The sequence below is a fragment of the Macrobrachium rosenbergii genome, chromosome 59, assembly GCF_040412425.1.
Source record: "Macrobrachium rosenbergii isolate ZJJX-2024 chromosome 59, ASM4041242v1, whole genome shotgun sequence".
Taxonomy (NCBI): domain Eukaryota; kingdom Metazoa; phylum Arthropoda; class Malacostraca; order Decapoda; family Palaemonidae; genus Macrobrachium; species Macrobrachium rosenbergii.
The window spans coordinates 15648974-15668374 of NC_089799.1; the positions used below are offsets into that span (position 1 = coordinate 15648974).

Here is a 19401-nt window from a genome sequence, read left to right on the forward strand (position 1 = left end):
TCATAACTTTTTGAATAGATAAGTCTTTTGTTCTTCTTAAACTTCGTCTCTTATTTTTACGACCTCTTTTTGAATACTTTAGTGCCCAGTATTCAAAGCCCTTGTCCAATCTCTTTAGTGCCCAGTATTCAAAGCCCTTGTCCAATCCCTTTAGTGCCCAGTATTCAAAGCCCTTCTCCAATCTCTTTAGTGCCCAGTATTCAAAGCCCTTGTCCAATCTCTTTAGTGCCCAGTATTCAAAGCCCTTGTCCAGTCTCTTTAGAGCTCAGTATTCAAAGCCCTTGTCCAATCCCTTTAGTGCCCAGTATTCAAAGCCCTTCTCCAATCTCTTTAGTGCCCAGTATTCAAAGCCCTTGTCCAATCCCTTTAGTGGCCAGTATTCAAAGCCCTTGTCCAATCTCTTTAGTGCCCAGTATTCAAAGCCCTTGTCCAATCTCTTTAGTGCCCAGTATTCAAAGCCCTTGTCCAATCTCTTTAGTGCCCAGTATTCAAAGCCCTTGTCCAATCTCTTTAGTGCCCAGTATTCAAAGCCCTTGTCCAATCTCTTTAGTGCCCAGTATTCAAAGCCCTTGTCCAATCTCTTTAGTGCCCAGTATTCAAAGTCCTTCTCCAATCTCTTTAGTGCCCAGTATTCAAAGCCCTTGTCCAATCTCTTTAGTGCCCAGTTTTCAAAGCCCTTGTCCAATCTCTTTAGTGCCCAGTATTCAAAGCCCTTCTCCAATCTCTTTAGTGCCCAGTATTCAAAGCCCTTCTCCAATCTTTAGTGCCCAGTATTCAAAGCCTTCTCCAATCTCTTTAGTGCCCAGTATTCAAAGCCCTTGTCCAATCTCTTTAGTGCCCAGTATTCAAAGCCCTTGTCCAATCTCTTTAGTGCCCAGTATTCAAAGCCCTTGTCCAATCTCTTTGCCTAAGCTTGGTTCTATCATTCTGTATTTCCCGCTGGTCCTATGTTTATGTTTTCGGTTCTGTATTTACGGTTCTTTTAAAAATTCCATTTTATCTTCTACCGTGATGTCAATTAATTTATTCAATTCTTACTTTAATACGTGGCCAAGAGAGTGATACTTTTAAGTTTCGTTTTTGTTAACTGTATCCGTTAATGCTTCCATAAATAATTTAGAGGACCAGAATTACAACAACCGAGTTTCCAGATTCCCTAGATTAAGTAGTTAACCTATTAAAATTCAAGTACCTCTTTATATAAGCTACAATTCTCAGCTGACAGCGTTCTAATCTCAATATACTTAATACTTGGATCTATCTTCTTTAGATGAACATCGATTAGCATTCTTCAGTGCCTCTGTTCTTACTAAGCACTCCCAAATTATTTTTCACGGTTTTATTATAGCCTTAGGATACTTTGTAACCCTTAATATACATCCTAGGCATTTCATCTAATTCCATTATTTACCAGTTGCCCAGCGGCGACACTCATCCTCCCCCCGTTTTGATTTTATTTCAGTTACCCACAGCTGAGAAATTATGCATCGGGAAAAAAAAATGTATACTCTATCTAACGAAATTCGGTAGTGATACACGCCATATTTGCGTCAAGTCTACAATGACAATCCATCGAGTACTATCTTAATCACTGCCTATTATATCAACCACTGGTCTAGTGTACTGGTGTCAGCTATTTGGCTTATATGACAATCAAGACAAGCAAACAGGGCGTGCAGGTCAAGCCCTTCTTCCATACAACATGGCACTTAAGGTTTAAAGAATAGATAATTCTCGCTTCTCTTTAAAAGATGAAGGAATGCATAACCTTTACTGGATATTTCCGTTGCCCTCATTAAGACAACCACCAACGGGGATATTTCTTTAGTATATAAAACCCAGAAAGACGGGTTCGTCGTTAACTCATGAACTATGACCTTAAGAGGAGTTTCCTGTTTTATGGTTGAGTGTCTGTGTTAAATCCCAGATACATGATAAGTTAGGTATAGGTAGATATGAAGGCTTCATCTGTACTACCGGAGTCACCTTGATTTACTTATCCAATTTTTCTTAATCCTTGAAGTATTTCTTGATTCTCCCAAGATTCTTAATCGTTGAAGTATTTCTTGATTCTCCCAAGATTCTTAATCGTTGAAGTATTTCTTGATTCTCCCAAGATCATTAACACAATTTACTTATTAATGACCATAGCTAAGAAAACTTGGGCCAAGATTTCATAGGTAATTTATTACCAAGTATTAAGCCTTCGTTCCTTTCTGCATAAAAACTTAAGTTTCACTCAAGCAATTTACATACAGCATAGAAATGAATTTATAAATATAACAGTTTTTCAAAAGCTGCTATCACCTGAATTACTTTCATTAAAACCAATTTTCATCTCTTTACCATAACTCAAACTTCAAGTTTTTCCATGTTACACAAGTCTATCCCAAACAGGCATCAAGAGTAAAATTACTATCTTAAAACATTACGAAATTTTCCATGTTACACAAGTAACCCAAACAGGCACTAAGAGTAAAACAACAAATCTTTACATATTTTGAAGTGATACATATAGTTTGACATATGATTTTATAAATCAGTCACTTCATATCTGCCCCAGTATTGTAAAATCTTGGAGATGTTAAGACTCGCCTACCTAGTCAAAGTAACACTTTAAAACATATTAAAATATGATATTCAAATGAGGAATTTGTGAAAACTTACAAGTTTGCAACTGCTATTGCTGAAGGCAAAAAGTTCACATTTACACGCGAACATTTAATACCATTTATTCTAGTGTCAGGTAACCAATTACCTTTGAACCATCAAAGCAGAACAACTCATTGCATTAAGCATATCAGTAATGCCAGGTTCCATTCTCACATTTAAAAACTTGCAGTAAAAACTAAGCTCCTTGAATAACAGTTGAATTCTCTGCTCCAGTTAACAGTCTGAAAAAAAAAAAAAAACAACCGGGCGGTAGAAGTGTTGCAATAAATACAAAACTTAAAACCTAAAGGCGCTGTCACACTAAGCAATATTTCCGTCGACTTTTTCAGAGTTTGTCGCCGACTTTCCAAAAAAGTCGACGTCAAAACATGAAAAGTTGACGTCAAAACATGAAAAGTTGACGTCAAATTCAAAAGTCGACGGAAATATTGCTAGTGTGACAGCGCCTTTAGACTCTTAAGTCTCTAAAAGTTCTATCAACTTTCATGGACTGAAGCCTTCAAAATAGATCCAGTTTCTCACAGACTAGCTACTCGAAACCTTTAACTGGAAACAGTGCTACAAGCTAATAAGGAACCAGAGGTATCCAAAAGTGTTGAGTGAAATGACCAGCGGAACCACTGTACTAAAAGGACCTCAAGAGCTGCCGAGCAAAATTTCAAGAGGGTAATTTGCCAAGGATGTCGAGGTATAGTATATACTAGTACTACCTTACCTCCAAGCAATATTATAAACCTTTACATTACTGGGATAAATACTTTCAACTACCATTATTGGTACAGATTTTAGTTTACAGACCATTTGGACAAGTTTACTGATAGTATGCAAACCATTTGGACAGGATTGGTGACAGTATACAAACCACTGGGACACCTTTATAGTATACAACCCATTGGGACAAGTTTGAGAGTCTACAAACCATCTGGACAAGTATAATGAATTAGTCTACAAAACACTTGGACAAGTTTCGTGATATACAAACCATTGACAGGTTTAGTGATAGTATAAAAACGATAGCTAATCGTAGGTCTGTATTGCATTAAAATGAAAAGTGCTTGCTAATTGTATTGGCATGAATATTAATTAAAGCTATAGGCTTTAAATTATTGACAACAGTTGCGTTAGCCTAACTAGCAAATTTAATCTAACCTGTTAAAATTTTCGAAATCTAAAAAATAATATTCTAAAGACCAAAGGAACTGCGTCAATCTCAATGTTTTAAAAATGAAAGTTTTACCAAAAAGCTTATATCTGAAACATTTAATTAAAAGTTAACGTCCTTTTGAGAAGGACAGAGGGTATATTATTTTTAGTTTGGAAATTATCTTAGGAATAACAGTTAATCTCACGAAATATTTATAAGTTTACGTTAAAGGAACAACGTTCAGCTCATGAAATAGTAATAAGCTTACGTTAAAAGAATGTTCAGCTCGTTAAATATTAAAGAAGCTTACGTTAAAATAATGTTCAGCGCGTGAAATATTAAGCTTACGTCAAAAGAACAATGGTCATCTAGATACTATCTTCAATATCAAAACTATTTCAAAACTATTTATAAACTTAAGTTAACTAATGTACTATATTACCAAACTTTAAAAAATGGAGTCACGTTTAAAGGTCTTACGTAAACACTGCAAAATCTTAGAAAAAATCCTTTCGAGTTTAATGACAGTTACGTTACACTTTAAATCTATAAGAAACTTCTTAACTAAAAACAGCAAACTTCTACGAAAAATTCTTTAGAGCTAAATATTAGTAATTGAGTTACATTTTAAATGTAGGACACTTTACTAAAAACAAGAAACTTCAACAATATTCTTTAGAGTTGAATATTAGTTACGTTACATTTTAAATCTAAGACAAAAGAACCAAGGCACGTTAACTTATAAAAGTGGCAAAACTAAACCACGTAACCTGAAAAAAATTTCTTAAGTTTTTTAACGTCCCACGCACCTGCCCATGGGTCCTAAGACCAATGAAACAGAGCATGGGAGGGACCTCCATCCCTACAGAGGCACCGCCCCTGTAGGGGTGGAGATAAAAAAAAATGGTAGAAGCCGAAAAGAGGTTGATGTAAAATAAAATGTCGGTCGATACAAAGTTTTAAAACTTACCTGAGTTTGTTAATCCAACCTGAGAAGGGGAAAGTCCATATTGTGTAGATTGAAGTTATCCTGGTTTCAGTATTTTGACTTTGGCTGTTCCTCTCAAGCGTAGTTTGCTTCAGGAAGTTAGAATCACGAAAATCTGAAAGTTTTAAATCATAAATTATGGATTTGCTTTAATGAAACGAAAATATCACTAGGCATGGCTTTACAAGACAAGGATTTAAAACGAAGGCTTTACAAGAACGTCACTTATACTTAACACGAAAGACACGTAATTATTTTAACCACTTTCTACTTTCAATATACAGGTATAGTTTGAATACTAATCTACACGGAACACCGGAGATAACCTGATCACTAAAATCAATTATCTAAAAATGACCCACGGGCTATTAAATCTGGTAACCTAGCTGTGAAAAAGACTAATAATGCTAAGTAATGCCATTTGACAACTCCCTAAAAATACTAACACCAAATGAACAAAATATCACAAAAGCAACTATACACCATTGCCCAAGAACAGCCTAGCAGTAAACTTATATTCACATCTGTTCTAATGGTCTGTAGAACAAAGTGTTAAAAAAATGCTTTATAAAATAAAATTTCCTACGATTTCACAAAGCCGAAAAGAGTTTAATGAAAAACAAACAAAATTAAGCCAATTACGAGAATCTATTACATCGCGTAACCCGACCAGGAACAATTACGTTTGGGAGAATTAACCTGTTAACTGAAGTCATATTAATTTAGTTCAAGAGTTTAAAAAACATCAAATAAAACAGTACTGAGACTCACCCATAGCAGAACCTTCAAACACCACTCTCAAATAGTACAATCGACCAGTAGAGAGATTTCTTCCCTTATAGCAGAGCCTTCAAACACCGCCCTCCAGTCGTGCAGTCAGCCGGGAGAGAGTGATTTCTTCCCTTACAGCGGAGCCTTCCAACACCATCCCCAATCACACAGTCAGCCGGTAGAGATTGATTTCTTCGCCAGGTAACAGAACCTTAAGAACTTCGAACATCCAAAACCACAGCACTCAATAATAGCACGACACCTCGTTATTCGCACCGCGAAAGCTGGGCAGCCAGGGAACCGGTTAGGCGAGAGACCGTTGATGTCGAGGCGTCACCAACAAGGACCGTGGAGTCACCTCTTTCAAACTTGGCCGAAAGAGTACAGCGTCCTTGTTTTTCGTTTCAAGGGTAACTTTGAAAGATCTGCTGACGTTAAAGCCGTTAATTCTTCGATTCTAATTTTTATGCTACTAGTTTTTTTTACGAAGCTGGCCGATGTCTAACATATCAGAAGACTAATGAATATTAACGAAACAAAATAATGTGAGTTCTTTGCTGTACTAAGTAAATTGTCGCTCTGCGAAAAATAAATATGTTGCTCTGTCTTACCTTTCCAGGAAAGTATATTATCAAAGGAAATCTTACTTCAGCTCTCTCTAGTACATTTAATTGCAAGGGTATTTGTTGATTTATCTAACACAGAGCACCGGAAATGGTCTGAAAAAGTTAAGTATATCTTAGTTTAACCAGACCACTAAGCTGATTAACAACTCTCCTAGGGCCGACCCGAAGGATTATATTTATTTTACGTGGCTAAGAACCAACTGGTTACCTAGCTTCGGGACCTACAGCTTATTGTGGAATCTGTACCACATTATGACGAGAAATGAATTTCTATCACCAGAAGTAAATTCCTCTAATTCTTCATTGGGAAATGGTCTGAGGAAGACTAAGTTTCCTGCGAGGGAAGAAACAAAATAAGTTACTAAATAGAATTTGGTATAAATGTGAGCATCATTGTGAATTGTTCCTTTTCAATAAAGTCCTTTGGTCATGAGTAATTCATTATATATATATATATATATATATATATATATATATATTATATATATATATATATATATATATATATATATATATATATATATATATTTTATATATATATATAAATATATATATATATATATATATATATATATATATATATATATATATATATATATATATATATATATATATAAATATATATATAATGGTGTTTAAAAATGTCCAATGAAGGGAAATGAAACCCACTTAGTGTTTTATTGCGTACAACTTATTCCTTTTTATTCTAGTGTCCACCAAACTCGATTCGTAACTTACGTAATATGGCAGGCAGAGTCTGAGATTTTTTTTATTTTTTTTATACGCCATACTTCATATTAATCGTCAAATCCACACTTTTACAGCATTCAGAAAAAAGCGGTCTATTTTTTTTTTTCTTGAACGACGTGTTATTTTCTGCTCTGATATCTAGTGGGGACTTACTGTGTAGCCTCGGAACGACAAATTTAAAAAGCTCTGAAGACTACATTAGAATTGTATTTTAGCTCGAATAACCTGAGACCATCAATAGCTATTCTTGTGTTGACTCCATCTGTTGACAAAATTATACACAGCGACCCATTCGAATGAATCCAGGTAAAAAATTCACGGGAAAAAAATTCACTTTAATATGCCATAGATATTGACCCCAGAGGGTTTTAACCCAGTATGTATCCACCTTTGCGGCATGTTTAGTACAAACCCGCTGGGGATTACCGTACAAAACATAAACTAAAGACTTTAATTAATGCGACTTTTTTTCCTGTGACTTTTTTCCCAGCCAAAATTGTGACTTTTTCCTGTGACCTTATTACCGCCCATCATTCGAGAATCCAGGTAAAAATCGAATGTATCGCACACCCAAACTATCTTGATAGCTTTGTGAGTCCTTACATATATTTTAAACTTTACTGTAGCTTTGACAGGGAACCATTATATCTCAGACAAGACAGGGCCTGCGTAATACTGTCACGCGGTGTGACGCCGTTTATTTAGTCTTGCCGTTCTGTTCAATATATTTTGCTGTTTTCTAAGTTGCATTTTAGGCAGATTATAAGAAACGCAGTTGCAACATCCACTCTGTCTGTAACATAATTAATCAAAAGTTATTTTATAGAACACTAATCAGGATATGCTTTAACAAGGCCAATATATATTTATTTAAAATGCCGTGCAATGACCCTTTTAACATTTTTTTTATTTGACGACTAGAGACTCCGCTACGCTCTAATAATGTTTTGAAAGTCTTTAGCATCGTCCTTATCACATGCATTATAAGCAAATTGCACTCGATTTACGATTTTCTAGTGAGGATGCAGAGATGTGTTCATTTTTTGAAGGAACTCATTTTCCCCGGTTTAGCACACATCGAAGTTTTCCACATTTACCTCAGTATCTTCCTAATAATTTATTGCATCATTCTAAACAAAATCCTTTTTACAACACGCTATGATGTTTGAGTAAAATATCTAATCCATAGCTTCTTTGTTTATATTGCAAAGCAATATAAATACTCTGAAGCACCGTTTATTTCTGTTAATACCAAAGGTTAGACTCTGCCTTATGGAGTACTTAGGATAGTAAAGGTTTCTTTCTTTTCGAGTTAAGTAAATGGAGTCAACACAAGACTAGCTTCGAGATGGTGTCCAGTCATCTGAACCGAGATGAATCTAAATTTTGGTTTTCGAGCTTTCAAATGTGTAGCCCCAAGGTTTTGCAGTAAGCTTCCACTTGATATCAGGGTGAAAAATAACAAGCCTTTCAAGAAAAAAAGGGACTTTCCTATTTTCTGAGGAATGGAATATAGAATTTAGGCCAAAGGCCAAGCACTGGGACCTATGAGGTCATTCAGCACTGAAAAGGAAATTGAGAGTAGAAGGGGTTGAAAGGTGTAACAGGAAGAAAACCTCGCAGTTGCACTATGAAACAAGTGTTTGGAGAGGGTGGATAGCAAGATGGAAGAGAGAATAAGAATGGAGGTAGCGTAAAAGGCATAGAAGTGGGTTGCAGCTAAAGGTCGAAGGGACGCTGCGAAGAACCTTAAATAATGCCTATAGTCCACCCCCTACGGGTGTCTTATTTTCTGAGTGTTATGATAGTGCGGATGTGACAGATGATAATGGAGTAAGCTGCGAGATGGTTCGAATGTCTCTGCTAACGTATGGTTATGTGAAACGCATCTGCAGTTCCCGCAGAACTTCGGTAGCAAGGAACGAGATAAGAAGAATCCAGGTAAAAAAAGTCACAGAAAAAAGTAACAAGGAAAAAGTCACAGGAAAAAAGTCACATTGATATTTCCTAGATAGTGACCCCCAGTATGTATCCACCTTTGCGGCGTGTTTAGTACAAGACCGTTGGGGATTACCATATAAAAACAAAACACTGTAAATTATTGTGATTTTTTTTCCTGTGGCTTTTTAAAAAACCTAGCCAAAATTGTGACTTTTTTCAGACTATTTTTCCTGTGATTTTATTACCGGCCACCGATAAGAAACCTGCTGTAAGGAAGTAAGGAGTACAGAGAATAAAGAACGACGTAAGAGATCTATAAAAGGCATTCAAAAGTAATTTTTATGTTGTCACAAATACCCATGCACCTAAAGTTTTCCATTATTTTCGGTAAGTCCTTTTTTTTACCATATTTTAACGATATCAAAGAACCGAGAGGTACTCAAATGAATGGTCGTATACCCGTTGCTAAAGGATTAATATAACCCTATTCAGTTTAGCCGTAAGCAAAAACATTTATCTCTCTTCTATATGATCCTTGCCTGAAAACGAGAACTAACCCGGGCGAAAACAAACCATTACCGTAACCATACTAACCATAGGCGTTTCAGTTACCACTCCGGTTTTAACGAAGCTCGTCAGTGCTGTCCGTGCTGCTCGCTGCGTAAGTGCTTGTTTGAGTTTTTTTCGCGGACGATCCCTGGTTACGTTATTAGAAGAAAAACTGAGCGTTTTGTATGTGCACGCCGGGACTTTCAATTACTGTAGAGTGGCGTTCGGGGACTGCTACGTGAAGTTTTGGCAATGGAAATTCTCGGTCTCCGCTAATACTAAGTTTGAATTGTTTCGCTTTATCTGTAGCAGTTTATCATTTCCCCGTATTATGGTAACGAACGTTAAGGTTGCAGGTATTCATAATTTTGCTTACAGGATTTTATTTGACATGAACTATATTTCAAATGCTAGCCAAACTTTGTTGCAACTGATATCTCGAGCTTTTCAGAGGTTCACCTTACCACTTCGGTGTCGTTTCATTTTAATTATACGTGCCTTTGATTACCTTCAGTCGCAATATTTAAATTTCCTATTAAACAAGTTTTCAATTTATCATTGAGAATTTGCTTAATTATTTTTAAGGAGCCTAGGGCTATTTAACTACTACATACTAAATCTCTTTCAGGGTCTGGTTAACTCCACCAAGAATATTTCCGTGTTACAACGTTATGGATTTTGGGAGACTTTTACGTTCCGCGGAGGTTAGTATGTTATTCTTTGAAGTTAACACCTTTAGGTTACTTGCATAGACTAATTGCTTTATAATCTTTATATTGTATATTAAATTTTATAGTGAGGTAATTTATACTTTGTCTTCATGCCATTTTAAGAGCTTGAAACTACTTTCAGATGCTAGTGTCTCCAAATTTTGTGGAGCTAGGCCAACTTGTCGAACTTATCTTGAACGACGCAGGACACTGTAGCCAAGATACTTAACCCAGGATAACTTCTGTATTTACACAAGTGGATAAATGGAATCCTTTACTCTCCAAGATTGATGTACTTTAATTGAGGTGAGGTATTAAGATCAGTATGAACTAACTTTTTTTTTTTTTTTTTACCTTCACCTCTACAAGGGCGGTACCCCTGTAGGGGTGGAGGCCGCCTCCCATAGCCCTGTCTCGCAGGTCTTAAGACAGGTGCAAGGGAGGTTCTACTAATTAAATTATCCTTTCAGGTGGTAAATGTTTGTCTAGTCATTTTTAGAAGTTACCGCAACTTTGAGTTTTTCAATCTTAAAAATATAGAAAGTAGCGTAATTGCTGATTTTTAAATCTAAATTGATTTTTATAATCTGACGTAACGTAATTATTTTTAATGGCCTAAACTGATTGTTATAATCTGACGTACCACAATTCTTTGTTTAACGGCCTAAATTCTAATCTCCTGACGTAACGTGATTTCTTTAATCGGCCTTAATTGATTTTTCTAATAAACTGACGTAGCGTAATTCTTTATTTTTAACGGCCTAAATTCATGTTTTCTTTCCTCCTGAAGTAACGTAATTGCATATTTTTAACGGGCTAAATTGATTTTTCTAATCTGACGTTACGTAATTGTTTATTTTTAACGGCCTGAATTGATTTTTCTAATCTGACGTAATTGCTTGCTTTCAACGGCCTAAATGTTTTCTTAACTTCTGACAAGTAGACGGTATCTATATTACTAATAAGAGTTTTGTTTTTTAAGTTCAATAATAAAATATTTTTTGTTTTTTTATTTCACTAAAGCTTCATGTTTTAAGAGAAAGTTAGCATTTAATCTTAGTTATTGTTAAGATTTTTTTGTTTATTTCATTCCTGAGTTCAGCAGTAGTTAAATTTCATTTTGGAACCTGATCTAAAAGGACTTAACTTTCAACGTATATTTTCATGAAATAAAAGTAACTTAGCTTTGTGGTATTGATTGTTTTGAAAGCTAATCTGTATAATTATTTTCAATTGTTTACTATTAAGTTTTGAAACCTTATATAACATAAATTGTCATTTGTCAGTTTAAATGTAAAATTCATACAATATACAAACCAATACTAAAGAAAGTTGGCTGGATTTATTAAAGTAATGTCAACTATTATGTTTAAGGAAGCTAAAACCTTATGATTTTCTAGGCATTTACTTAGCAGCCCTGAATAGCTAACCTCTCGTTTGAAAGCACTTGTTTGGCAATTTACATTGTAGTCCTGGCTTTCTGACCATTGTTTGCAAGTACTTGTTTAGCAGTTTGCTTAGAATTCCTGGTTATCTGGACGGCTAAGGGGGCTTGTTTGAAAGCACATGTTTACCAATTAATTTATGATGGTTCCTTGCTATGTGACTGCTTGTTTGAAAGCAGTCCTGGCTTTCTGGCCTTTTGTTTGAAAGCCACTTTTTATTGTTTTTTTTCTGAAAATTGTTTGGTAATTTCTTGGAAGCTGTAGTTAAGAGATTTTGTTAATCTATAAATTAGAATAAATTTTCGATCTAGAACGAAGTCTTCCGTTCAATAAATTTAATACTGTCTGTGTAATGTTTGACTTGGCTGTATTGCTCTTACAGCATTCGTTTATTTCTGCAGCATTTTCTTTTATTTACAGGCTAGACTTACTGAAACTGTCATTTAAGGCAATTTCAGAGTGAATGCTTAATAATTAAGGACTCCCGTGTTGTATTAGTTTTTAAATAGAGGCGAGACTGGAGGGTGACTATGCTGATTTCTCTACTTCATTCTATAAGAGTTAATTTTAAGTTTAATTTTAAGTTATGCATATGTAAATATTGAAATTTTTACCTTCACCAATAGTAATTACTGAAGTCCGAAATAAACATTTAGGTTTTCTTTTATTTAATTCTTGCTAATTCTAAACTCACAGAATTGCTTGATGCACCAGTTAGCAATGTTATTTGGTAAAAAAAAAAATCTTTTGATACATACCTGAAACAACGGTTTGATTTAGTGGTCGTTAAAACATGGGGAAAATGTCAAAACTTTTTATATGTACGATATTCAATGGAATGATAGTGTTGATCACTGAATATTGCCTATTATTATAAGAAATTGATAATAATTCTCTTAAATTCCATGGCTGTTAACCAAAGTAAGTTGTTTAAAAGACTGAAGGAAGAGTAAAATTAGCTACCTGAGAGTAGTTTGATGTTTATAGTCATTGCGCAGTTAAGGAAAGTGTACCATTTCGATTTATTACCTTCCTAATCAGGAGTGGCTTAACTTATAACTAATGAAATAAAAAAAATACACTAGCTGTCGGAATTATGTGTATCAAGTGTGTAAAGTAATTAAAAACTAAAAGGTCGTTCGTGTTTAAATGTTTAGAAAAAGGGAACAGCAATTGAGGAATGAAAATACCAGAATTGAAGGCAGGGGTACTAAGTACTTAAGAAATGATGATAGCTATATGAACTTCCGTGACAAATCTGTAAACTGTAATTTTTTTGTAATCCTCGTCTAACTTTGGCTAAAAATTCTTAAGTGCCAAATAGTGGAACTACCACATTTGTGTGTTAATCTTCATACGCTGTATGATTATATTGGCATTATTATCGGGTTCGTGAGATCAGTTTTATTTTTAAATGCATTACTGCAGTTAGTGGTAAAGATTACAGGTCGTGTGTAATATGACAGTTATAGGTAATGTATAATTAAAACGTAATTGTAATTGTGCATGATAATCAGGTTTTGTGGTATGTTAATGATAAAGTATGGCTGCGTCCACACGATCGAGCTTTGTTCGACGAACTTTGTCCGATGTGACGTCAGAAGCGGAGAAACAGCGGGGAAAGTAAGAACTTTGCCCGCTTCTGACGTCACACCGAACAAAGTTCGGTCGTGTGGACGCAGCCTATAGAGGTTTGGCTTAGTAATTGTCCATTTGTTTGGTGTTGGCGAAAACTATTCCAGTTAAACATGATTAAGAGTATATAGTGTGAAGTCGACGAATGTTAGGTTGTCGTAAAGTCCTAAACGTAAAGTCCGCGTACTGTTAGGTGTAACTGCGTTTTCTTCAGCCAATAAAAGTTATATACAAATTATGATACCATAGCAAATACTATGTGCATGTTGACTGTCAGTGCGTCCAAGTGACTGTTAGTACTTCCATAAAGAATGCTATGTCCTTTTGACACTAGCTGAAATTCGCCAAATCTGTCGAGTTGCGTGAGGCCAGAGGTACGTGTGGTAAAATCGGCCAAATCTTTGATACAAAATTTTGCTTAAGTGCCAACAATTTTGGGGGGATTTTTATTGATTGGTTAAAGTGTAATTCTAGTTACCATATATATGAACATAATTAAATGGTGATTTTTCTTATAGGATAGATCAGCCTTTAGTTTTTTTTCAGATTTTCTAGTACAGTATATGCCTAAACCTATTGTTTTATTGGCTAAAGCACAATAAGATAGTTGTATATTCCTTAATATATTTTAATTTCTAAACTGATGCATAAAAAGTACAGAAAAAATAAGTTGTTTTACCTTCAACTGTAGATATTACATCCAGCAGAGGTGAATTTCTAGTAGGAAACATCAAATCAAAACCAGAGGTAGAAAAATGTTGGTCCTTACTTTATTTACCGCCAATGAAACTTCTGCTACTGTACAATTAAAGATGATCATTAATATCAGTTTCATATTTTGTAACCTTGAGGCATAGGCATGCGGCCTTAGCTTCAACCATAACGCTGCTATTATAGTGAAATTTCACTGAGGTCATCACCGAGAACAATGAATCGAGAATCTGTTGGAGAAAAAAAAAAAGTAATGCTGCTGTAATGTTTTTAACAAGCAAAATTCTCTGGAATAGTACTCCAAGTCCTTGATACCTCGTCATAATGTGGTTCGGATCCCACAATAAGCTGTAGGCCCCGTTGCTAGGTAACCAGTTGGTTCTTAACCAAGTAAAATAAATCTAATCCTTCGAGCCAGCCCTAGGAGAGCTGTTAATCAGCTCAAGTTGTCTGGTTAAACTAAGATATACTTAACTTGATACCTCGTTTTTGCATTTCTCGTGCCTTCGGCCCTAGCTGCAACCCCTTTCGTTCCTTTTACTGTTACCTCCTTTCATATTCCTTTCCTTCCATCTTATACCTTCCACCCTCTCCTAACAATTGATTCATAGTGCAACTGAGAGGTTTTCCTCCTGTTACACCTTTCAACCCTTTTATTGTCAATTTCCGTTTCAGCGCTGAATGACCTCATAGGTCCCAGTGCCTGGCCTTTGGCCTAAATTCGATATTCAATTCAATTTGCATTTCTCTGTTACTCAGTATTTTCGAAGTCTGGTATAAGGATGAAAAATTTCGCCTCCAAATTGATACACTGAAGTTCAGTCAAGTTCACTTCATGGTCATTTGAAAATGTCTGCAAGTTTAGTTCATTCAGTTTCATGCTGTCTTGAATCTGGATGAAATTTCCAGTCATTTCTAATTTCCTGACCTTAGCAAATCATGCAGATTCCCGCTCAACACTTAAAAAGCTTTTGACGACTTTTGGGTTTTGCTTTATTTTGGGAGATCATGATTTTACGATTAATGGAAGTACAGTACATCTAGTTACCCCTCTAAACCTGCTTGCCTTCCCCAGTCGCCGAGGTAGCATGCGGTTGTCATTTAAAAGAAATTGGTGTGTTATCTGTTTAGTAACTTTTCTTACTGTTTTTGAGTGGCCAGTAACTAAAGCAAGATGTGTAATTTGTCAGTTTAGATGGATTATGCTTATGTAAAGAAATGCCTATGTGTACTGTGTTGATGTATATAGTAATCATATTGTAAATATTGTAATTATAAATAATGTTAGTTTAATCCTTTCAATAAGTAGTAGAAAAAAAATTGTAATTTTTCCAAGGTGACACAAGGGTTTCGCGTGCCGGAAAGAAGTCGTCAACGCGCCGCTTTTGGCTACAAGCCAGTAGTTAGTAGTTACCCACACCTGGTCTATTGCATCCGTGGATAGGAAACATGTCTGTCAAAGTCTGACCATAGATGTGTCTTACGAATATGATTGGCAAGAATTAACTTGCGTCTGATGAAACAAATGAATTACCAAGAGTAAATCTTAGTTTATTCGTAATTATTGATTCTTTGGAATTTGTATTGGTCAACCAGTATTTGGTCTAGTTTCTCGTAATATTCAGAGGTCTGTATGCCCTAGTGCTCATCCAGACATGATGATGATGATGATGATGATGATGATGATGATGATTATTATTCAGAAGGTGAATAATGTATACATGGGCGACTGACTTGAAAGTCAAGCTTTCAAACAATATGTTGTTCATCTGAAAGAAATTACAGTAGATAACAGGGAACACAGAAAGACGAGATCAATTGTTAGAAAACACTTCCCGTAGGTGGGTACTGCCGTTAGTACACCTCACACTGTGCGCTGCAGGCATTATTACTTACGGTTCTTTGAAATGTCCCTTCGGCCCCTAGCTGTAACCCCTTTCATTCCCTTTGCTGTACCTCTCTTCATATTCTATCTCTTCTATCTTTCTTGCCACCGTCTCCTATCAACTGCTTCATAGTGCAGCTGCGAGGTTTTCCTCCTGTTACATCAATCAAACATTTTACTTTCAATTTCCATTGCAGCGCTGAATGATCTCATAGGCCCCAGCGCTTGACCTTTGGCCTAAATTCCATATTCTATGCATTGACTGAATTTTTAATATCATATTAGCCCCGGAACGTCGAAGGTGAATTAACAGGAAATACATTTTTTCATATACAACAAAGATATTTTTCCCAGAACGATGCATATTTACTTTTTAATATTCTAAAATTAAACGAACAAGAGTTGTTGAAACGTTTCCACTTCCACGAGCATTAAACCTGACTATCAGTCATGTGGGATTAATAACGACAAATTCCAGGCAATTAAATACCAAAGGCCAATCAATGATTTCGTTGTACCAAATGATTGGCATGATTGTAATTCTCTGCCACTCGCTTCACTGTTCTGTTTGACGTGCAAGCACTTTCATAAAAGAGCAGGCTCTGTATTATAAAATCTCGATTTGGTCATTTTTAGTTTTCTGTAAAAGAAAACTGTTGCGCCGTCTTTGTCTGTCCGTCCGCACTTTTTCTGTCCGCCTTCAGATCTTAAAAACTACTGAGGCTAGAGGACTGAAAATTGGTATGTTGTTCATCCACCCTCCAATCATCAAGCATACCAAATTCAGCCCTCTAACCTCAGTAGTTTTTTATTTGTTCTTATTCTATTGCAGTTTAAAATCAGCCATAATCGTGCATCTGGCAACGATATAGGATAGACCACCACCGGGACGTGGTTAAAGTGTCATGGGCCGCGGTACATGCAGCATTATACCGAGACCACAGAAAGATAGATCTATTGTCGGTGGCCTTGATTATACGCTGTAGCGGCTGTACAGACAACTTGTTTGCGCATAAGAAACTTAGGCACATATTTTACTTTGTTTTCGTTATGTTTTCCTTGGCATTCATTACTTTTTATATTTTATTTTCCGTAGTTATTGCTATATTTATAGCTCAATCTCTCAGTCTACTTCTCTGCAACTGTGCCCATCCATTAAGCAATGGCTCAAATGTATACCCTATCTTTTACCCTCTAGAAAATTAGTTAAATCTGAAAGACATTTTTGAGACCCAAAAGCATCATCTTGATTCTCTCCGTAAGTGGATATTGCCGTCATTGCACCTCGCGCGGTGCATTGTAGGCATCACTAAAGGTTATCTGCAACGTCCCTTAGGCCCCTAACTCCCCTCACTTTTTAGCCTTTTACTTGACCTCCGTTCCTGCTTCCTCTCTTCCAACTTGCTGCCTACCTTTCCAACTCCTTCATTTCACTATAAGTGCTGAAAGTGCCCCAGTGCTTGGCTTTCCGTCAGTTTTTTATAAATCATATTAAATCAAATCACAGTGACGACTTCTATACTCATGTCGTTTCCTGTTTTTTGTGAATGAAGTTTTAAGGTTTAACCCAACGCTCGTATTCATTTACCCTTTTACTCCTTGAACTTGCCAGAGAGATAGAGTACTTTCACTCACAATTTCTTCATAAAGAATTGCGTTGCATCTCGACTTCTACCTTACTCCTGCAGTTTTCTGTTTTATGTGAATGAAGTTTTAAGGTTTCACCCAACGTTCGTATTCATTTACCCTTTTACTCTTTGAACTTGCCTGAGAGACAGTGTAATTCCACCCACATTTTCTTCATAAAGAATTACATTGATTTTGAACGCAGCAGTATATTCTTGCAGTTTTTTTGTTTAACCCAACGCTCGTATTTATTTACCCTTTTACATTTGAACTTGCCAGATAGTGTAATTCCACCCACATTTTCTTCATAAAGATTTACGTTGATTTTGAACGCAGTAGTATATTCTTGCAGTTTTTTGTTTAACCCAACGCTCGTATTTATTTGCCGTTTCCTCTTTGAACTTGCCAGAGAGATAGTGTAATTTCACCAACAACTTCCTCATAAAGAATTACGTTGATTTTGAACGCAGTAGTACACAGCGCCTTCATCAACAGATGTCAGCCATTAAAGTTTTGATTTAAGCTACTTCTCCTGGGACAGAGCTGGAATCATTCCAAAACAAGCTCCTTGGTGAATCAAAGATTCTAAAGTAATTCCCGTGAATTCTCTGATTAAAAGCTCTCAGCATATACGAATTGTTTCAGAAGAGTAGTCTCGTTACATATATTGCAATCTTTCCTTTATTCAGTAATTTCCTTTTAATTTCTCGGTAGCTTCAAAGTTATATTTTAGGTCTACATGTACTGTACGTTAAGATTCTCGTAGAATTATGCCATGCCCTTCTGTGACGCGTTGTATATATTGCCTATTTCTTCACCCTTTTTATTATTATAGGCAGTAAATATCGAGAGAATGATATGACAAACGTATCGTACTGACTTCTTTTCTCTGAAATATATGTAATTCCATGCATATAGATATTATTTCAAACAACAGTTTTTTCAGCTCGCTGCTTTTGACCTTGTAATGATAAACTGGGCATAGTTAGCAATGCAGAGGTTAGTATTCTTTATAAGATTGTGAAACTGATATCGTTTACTTTGTTGAGAGTTATCGCTTCTTATAACATTATAACCCCCAATTTAATTTCTGTAACGAAGATATAACCATTAATTTTTTACATAACTACCAATTCAACCTTCTGAGTCATAAACGAAAGTACGCAGTAACTGCAAGTATTTTTCAAGAGAAAACACATTAATAACCTGAATTACAAAACTACATTATTTAATGACAGTTGGGAAATTTATATAATGAACCGGATTTGACGTCACTCATTGCCGGTCAGTTCAATGAATTGATGCTAATTAAGTGGTCCACTGGGGATAAATAACTGCCAGTGCTTTGATATACTGTATATAATAATGACATATGATTAGTAGGAGAAAGAGACAGACAGACAGACAGAGATAGAGTTCCCTAAAACTGGTCGCTTTTGTGTTTTTTGTCAGTTCATTTAGCCTGGTTCTTCTTTCATGCCGTTGGTGTAATGATTATTTTATTACTAAAATAGTTTAACCAGACCACTGAGTTGACTATCAGCTCTCATAGGGCTGGCCAAAAATGTGGAACGCTTCATGATTTTGCGTGTCATCCTTGCGCAGGGGCCATCCTAATCTTCTCTGTATCGTTCCAATTTTAGTATACAGTATGTACTGCCGAAGCAAGTACGTGTAATGACGGAAAATAGCCTTGTTGTTTTTGAAGTGCTAACGAGTGATCGTAGTATGACCAATATGTAGTTGGCTTCCGGAGTCCCATTTTCCCTCTGGACAGTGAATTTATACACCATTTTAAGCGTGGGCTGCTTTCACCTTTGGTGATCCCATGCCTTTTTCTTTCTTCTTATCTGCAAGCCTACCATCCGTTTTGGGAAGAAGAGGAGCTTTAAGCCTTCCATTTGGTTTGGGTTATTGGTTTGAGCTTTCCTGGTTGTTCTTCAGATG

The 19401-nt window shown here is 35.9% G+C and overlaps 2 long non-coding RNA genes and 1 pseudogene across 2 annotated transcripts; 1 reads left to right on the forward strand and 2 right to left on the reverse strand.

Annotated features, from left to right (window-relative positions):
* Positions 1-1818: 1818 nt before the first annotated feature.
* Positions 1819-5899, reverse strand: LOC136837777 (uncharacterized). Its single transcript, XR_010852765.1, has 3 exons — positions 5577-5899; positions 4788-4920; positions 1819-2894 (listed from the first exon to the last, which is right to left on the reverse strand). It is a non-coding gene; the product is annotated as an uncharacterized lncRNA (long non-coding RNA).
* A 3589-nt stretch (positions 5900-9488) lies between these two features.
* Positions 9489-14454, forward strand: LOC136837364 (uncharacterized). Its single transcript, XR_010852667.1, has 4 exons — positions 9489-9554; positions 10071-10146; positions 10295-10458; positions 12018-14454. It is a non-coding gene; the product is annotated as an uncharacterized lncRNA (long non-coding RNA).
* A 4560-nt stretch (positions 14455-19014) lies between these two features.
* LOC136837785 (U6 spliceosomal RNA) lies at positions 19015-19112 on the reverse strand (annotated as a pseudogene).
* Positions 19113-19401: the final 289 nt, after the last annotated feature.